Below are 6408 nucleotides of genomic sequence, written 5' to 3' on the forward strand. Positions count from 1 at the left end.
TGTTGCAGAACCTACGTCTACCCTGTCCCAGAACCCACCTCCTCCCTGTCCCAGAACCCATCTCCACCATGTCCCAGAACCCACCTCTCATCTCTGTCCCAAAATCCACCTGGTCCCTGACCTAAGAATCTGCCTCTACTATGATAACCTAGCATCTACTCCTCCCTGTTCCAGAACCCAGTTTGTCATGTCCAAAACCCACTTCTTCCATGTCCCAGAATACACCTCTCCCATGTCCCAAAATGCACCTCTTCCATGTCTTAGACTCTACTTCATCTCTGTCATTTCTCCCCTTTTCTCAACTCCAAAAGAGGAAGAATGTTTTTTCTCTTTTATTCTACTAAAATAAACCGAAACACATACATTGGGAAACCATAATATGCACAGATTTGCTCAAAGTGTGGGTAATCAACACAGGCATCAAATTTAGAAACATTAAATGGGATGTCTCTCTTCACTGTCAGCCTAAGAGTGGTTGAGCCTGGGTGGGGTGGAGAAAATGGGGTGGGGGGTATTTGACTCATCTCACATTCAGAAAGTTGCTCAAACTTAGAATTCTCCAAAGGCACTCATACATTCAGTCAAAGCATTATCCTGGCAGATTTGGGGGAAAAAAAGAAGATATTTTTATATTGTACATGTAAATGTGTGTTCCATTCCTGCACCATCTTATCTGTACCGTATTATGAATTAATATTGTCTATTAATCCTATAATTGTCCTTGAGCAGTGCAATTATATGATATCTGTAGACCACTGCTCTGCATTTGTTAGTATTTATTTGTTCAATGGCAACATTACCATACACGCAATTTTGTTATCCCCGCTTACTATTTCTTCATCTTTTTAATTAGCTGGGAGTCTCAATAAATGGAAATGACCTGGGTCTCTGTCAACCCCTGGGAGACCCTAGTAGGTGAATTCTGCAGAAAAGGGTATCCATGCCTTTCAGAGGGGGATTTTGGGTGAGAGCTGCAGATAAATTGTCACTGTGCTCATGGATGGGCTAAGAAGAGGACCAAGGGCATCTGAATTGCCTGCCTTCAGCTTGGCTGGCACCTGCATCCTCCTGCTCTCGCTGCCTTCTTTAGGGCAGTCATCCTACCCACTCTGAGACTATCATTACACCGTCTCATACACTCACGGGGTCCACCCAACTCCCTCCTCCTACAGATGGGAGCCCAGAGAGAAAACATGCCTTGCTCAATCAAGGTAGCAGCAAGTCAGTGGAAAACATGCGTGCGGTCAGCCATGGTGGCTAATGCCTGTAATCCCAGCACTTTGGGAGGCCGAGGCCGGTGGATCACCTGAGGTCAGAAGTCCTAGACCATCCTGATCAACATGGTGAAACCCTGTCTCTACTAAAAGTACAAAAATTTTTGTATTAATTTTTGTATTAATTAACTACAGGTGTGGTGGTGCACGCCTGTAGTCCCAGCTACTCTGGAGGCTGAGGCAGGAGAATTGCTTGAACCCAGGAGGCAGAGGTTGCAGTGAGTCGAGATTGCACTACTGCATTCCAGCCTGGGTGACAGAGCAAAACTCTCTGAAGGAAGAAAGAAAGAGAGAAAGAGAGAGGGAGGGAGGGAGGGAGGGAGGGAGGGAGGGAGGGAGGGAAGGAAGGGAGGGAGGGAAGAAGGGAGGGAGGGAAGGAAGGAAATGTGCTTGCTTGGTTGCTTGGTGCATTAAAGAAACTGGTATGGTCACTTTGGAGAGCAATTCTGGCCAAGTTGTTGCTTTTGTTTGTTTGTTTGTTTGTTTGTTTGAGACAGAGTCTTGCTCTGTCTCCCAGGCTGGAGTGCAGTGGCACGATCTTGGCTCACTGCAAGCTCCACCTCTCAGGTTCACGCCATTCTCCTGCCTCAGCCGAATTCCTTAAAACAACAACAAATGAGTATACACTGAAACCAACAATTTTGCTATGCTATATCTAACCTAGAGGGATTCTGGGATGGATGAAAGAATAGTTGTTTTTTCATATTACATAATACTGTGAAACTATTAAAAGCAGGAGCTAGATGTATATATAGCAATGTGGATAAATCTCCTAGACAAATAATAGGGCAAAAAAAAAAAAAAGCAGAATTAGGATTGTGGTATAATTTTATCTACATAACACGTACATGTACACATGTGGGTATGCACATGTATTTATATAAAAGCAGGCAAAGCACTAGAAGAACACACTGGTATGTTCTCCTGTATAAAATGCAAAATAATTACATGTTTGTAAATGCAAATAGTATCCCTCAGAGGAAGTATACCAAATTCATAAGAGTTGTAACTTCAGGGGGGACCAAGAAGGAACAAGGAATTGGGAGCAGTAGGCAAGGGAAACTTCAGCATTTTTTGTGATGTTTTAATTTATTATTTTCAAAGGTGTTTAAATACTCCTGGAACAATATGCAGAAAGTTACCGCGACCGCTTCACTCTCCTATCCCTCAACCCCTTGGTTTTCTTTAGTTAAGACAGCCGTTGTAACAGATTTCTTATTCATCTTTTCAGGAATACGGTTTGCATTTGCAAATATTTGAAAATAGCTTAACTTTTAAGTTTTAAGGAGTAAGTTTAACTTTTAAAAAATAAGTATTAGTATGTTATTTGTGATATTAAAATGGTTTTTAAAGCTGGGCATGGTGGCTCACACCTGTAATCTCAGCTATTTGGGAGAATGAGGTGGGAGGATTATTTGAGACCAGAATTTCAAGACCACCCTGGGCAACACAGTAAGAGCTTGTCTTAAAAAAAATTTTAAATAAAAGAAAAATTTTATTCACATTAAATATTATTTTTCAAGAATGTAGAATGTTCAACACCAGAAAGTATTTTAATAGAATTCATTCTATTAGCAAAGTAAAGGAGAAGAATGACACCATGATTGCAACAGATGCAGAAAAAGCATTTGACGGAAGTCGAACATCCATTTATGTTAAAACTCCTAGAAAACTGCGATATAAGAAAACTTTAGGCTGGGCACGGTAGCTCACACCTGTCATCCCAGCACTTTGGGAGCCCAAGGTGGGTGGATCACCTGAGGCCAGGAGTTCGAGACCAGCCTGGCCAACATGGTGAAACCTCATTTCTACTAAAAATACAACAACAACAACAAAATTAATTGGGCATGGAGGTGGGTGCCTGTAATCTCAGCTACTCAGGAGGCTGAGGCAGGAGAATTGCTTGAACCTGGGTGGCAGAGGCTTCAGTGAGCCCAGATCACACTATTGCACTCCAGCCTGGGCAACAAGAACAAAACTCCATCTCAATAAAAAAAGAAAGAAAGAAAAAAAAAGAAAGAAAACTTAAAAAATTGGATAAAAGGTATCTGTCAAAACCTACCATGCTACAGGTTAATAGTCTTCATAAGCATAGACACATGCATCATTAACAAAATAATAACTAATCAAGTCAAGCAACATTAGGAAACATAACATGTCTGTATAATGAAGAATTTAGCTTGTCTTTATCCGCAGTTCTAAACCCCCAAACCTTTAGAATTTCCTGAATAATAAGTGTGTCTTTATTATTTGTGCATTTGTGGTAGACCCCTCAAGCCCTACTTGATAGTTTGTGCTAATGAGATAACTCAGGATGGGGGTTGGCCACACCAGAAAGACCAATCATGTGATTAGAGAGTTGAAACTTTGTGCTAAATGGTATCATCTGCAGAGAAGGGAGGGGGACTGCAGATTGAGTTCAATGGTATAGCTGGTGATTCAGTCAATCATATCTACATAATGAAACCACAGTAAAAATTCTGGACACTGAAGCTTGTGTAAGCTTTCCTGGTTGGCCATACTTTTAGAGTATTGTCACACTTTGATGCCCAGAGATCAATGTGTCCTTTATGTTTCAAGCCCTCTCAAACTTTGTTCTATGTGTGTCTTCTTTTGACTGGTTCCAATTTTTATGCTTTGCTGTAATAAAACTGTAATTGTAAGTATATTGCTTTCCTGAGTTCTGTGACTCATTTTTCTGAATGAAACCTGAGGAAGTCTTCCGGGATGCTCAAACTTGTCACCAGCTAGTATGAAATGAGGATGGCCCTAGGTACCCCTAGAGTTGCTGCTGGTATCTGAAGTGAGGGCAGTCTTGTGGAGAACTCTGCCCTCTTATTTGCAGCTTGGCACTCATTGCAACATCCTATGGCCAAGTGGAGCTTATCTCAGGAATACAAGGTTGGTTCAACATTTGAAAATTAATTATTGTAGTTTACCTTATTGACAGAATTTCTTTCAAAAACCCCTATGATCCCTTTTGGCTTTCTGAGCAGCACCATGGTGATTGGCAAGAACAAGCGCCTTATGAAAGGTGGCAAAAAGGGAGCCAAGAAGAAAGTGGTTGATCTGTTTTCTAAGGAAGATTTGTACAATGTGAGAAAGCACCTGCTATGTTCAATATAAGAAATATAGGAAAGACGCTAGTCACCAGGACCCAAGGAACCAAAATTGCATCTGATGGCCTCAAGGGTCCTGTGTTTGAAGTGAGTTTTGCTGATTTGGAGAATGGTGAAGTTGCATTTAGAAAATTCAAACTGATTATAGAAGATGTTCAGGGCAAAAGCTGCCTGACTAACTTCCATGGCATGGATCTTATCCGTGACAAAATATGTTCCATGGTGAAAAAATGGCAGACAGTGATTGAAGCTCACGTTGATGTCAAGACTACCCATGGTTACTTGCTTTGTCTGTTCTGTGTTGGTTTTACTAAAAAATGCAACAATCAAATATGGAAGATTTCTTATGCTTAGCATCAACAGATCCACTAAATCTGGAAGATCATAGAAATCATGGCCTGAGAGGTGCAGACAAATGACCTGAAAGAAGTGGTCAATAAATTGACTCCAGACAGCATTAGAAAAGACATAGAAAAGGTTTGCCAATCTATTTATCCTCTCCATGATGTTTTCATTAGAAAAGTAAAAATGCTGGCTGGGCGCAGTGGCTCATGCCTGTAATCTCAACACTTTGGGAGGCCGAGGTGGGTGAATCACGAGGGTCAAGAGATCGAGACCATCCTGGCCAACATGGTGAAACCATCTCTACTAAAAATACAAAAATTAGCCAGGCATGGTGGCACATGCCTGTAGTCCCAGCTACTCGGGAGGCTGAAGCAGGAGACTTACTTGAACCCGGGAGGCAGAGGTTGCAGTGAGCCAAGATTGTGCCACTGAACTGCAACCTGGTGACAGAGCAAGACTCTGTCTAAAAAAAAAAAAAAAAAAGAAGGGTAAAGTAAAAATGCTGAAGAAGCCCAAATATGAATTGGGAAAACTCATGGAGCTTCATGGTGAAGGAAGTAGTTCTGGAAAAGCCACTGGGGACAAGATAGGTGCTAAAAGATGAGCAAGCTGATGGATATGAACCACCAGTCCAGTCCAAGAATCTGTTTAAAGTTTGGGCTTATAATAAGCGGGAAATAAAAAGTCCTATTTGTGAAAAAAGAATGTGACAAAATTCAACACCCATTCATGATTAACAACTCTCAGCAAACTAGGAATGGAAGGGAAATGACAACCTGATAAAAAAAAACTATGATATGCATTATGAGAAAGTTTCTGAAAGTGTAGTAAGACAATTGTTTTGTGAAACTTTTGTTTTACTTTGTGTTTGTGTGTGTGTGTGTTGCACTGGGTCCTAGAGAAGTTTTCAGAGTAGATAAATGCACAAGAATGTTCGTTGCAACATTTTGTGAAAAATTTAAGGCAGCATTTGTGAAAAGGAAAATGCACACACAAATTCATACAGCAGGCCGGGTGCGGTGGCTCACGCCTGTAATCCCAGCACTTTGGGAAGCTGAGGTGGGCGGATCGTCTGAGGTCAGGAGTTCGAGACCAGCCTGACCAACATGGAGAAACCCCATCTCTACTAAAAATATAAAATTAGCCAGGCATGGTGGCGCATGGCTGTAATCCCAGCTACTCAGGAGGCTGAGGCAGGACAACTGCTTGAACCCGGAGGCAGAGGTTGCAGTGACCTGAGATCATGTCATTGCACTCCAGCATGGGCAACAAGAGCGAAACTCCGTCTTAAAAAGAAAAAAAATTCCTACAACACAATATGATGTAGTAGTTAAAGTGTATGAGCCAGAGTTAAATGCATCAAGATGGATAAATCTCCAAAACACAATGTTGAGCTAGAAGAGCAAATTGCAGATTGATGTTTGTAACATCATATTTTGTGTGTGTGTGTGATAGGGTCTTGCTCTGTTGCCTAGGCTGGAGTGCAGTGACATGATCTTGGCTCATTGCAGCCTCAACCTTCTGGGCTCACCTCAGCCTCCCGAGTAGCTGGAACTATAGGCACGTGCTACAATGCCTGGCTAATTTTTTGATCTTATGTAGAGATGGGATTTTGCTGTGTTGCTCAGACTGGCCTTAAGCTCCTAGGCTCAAGCCATCCTCCTGCCTCT

At 41.8% G+C, this 6408-nt stretch overlaps 1 pseudogene; it reads left to right on the forward strand.

The window, feature by feature from the left end:
- The first annotated feature begins 3231 nt into the window (after positions 1-3231).
- LOC116270746 lies at positions 3232-5004 on the forward strand (annotated as a pseudogene).
- The last annotated feature ends 1404 nt before the right edge of the window (positions 5005-6408 follow it).

This window comes from Papio anubis, chromosome 16, assembly GCF_008728515.1.
Source record: "Papio anubis isolate 15944 chromosome 16, Panubis1.0, whole genome shotgun sequence".
Lineage (NCBI taxonomy): Eukaryota > Metazoa > Chordata > Mammalia > Primates > Cercopithecidae > Papio > Papio anubis.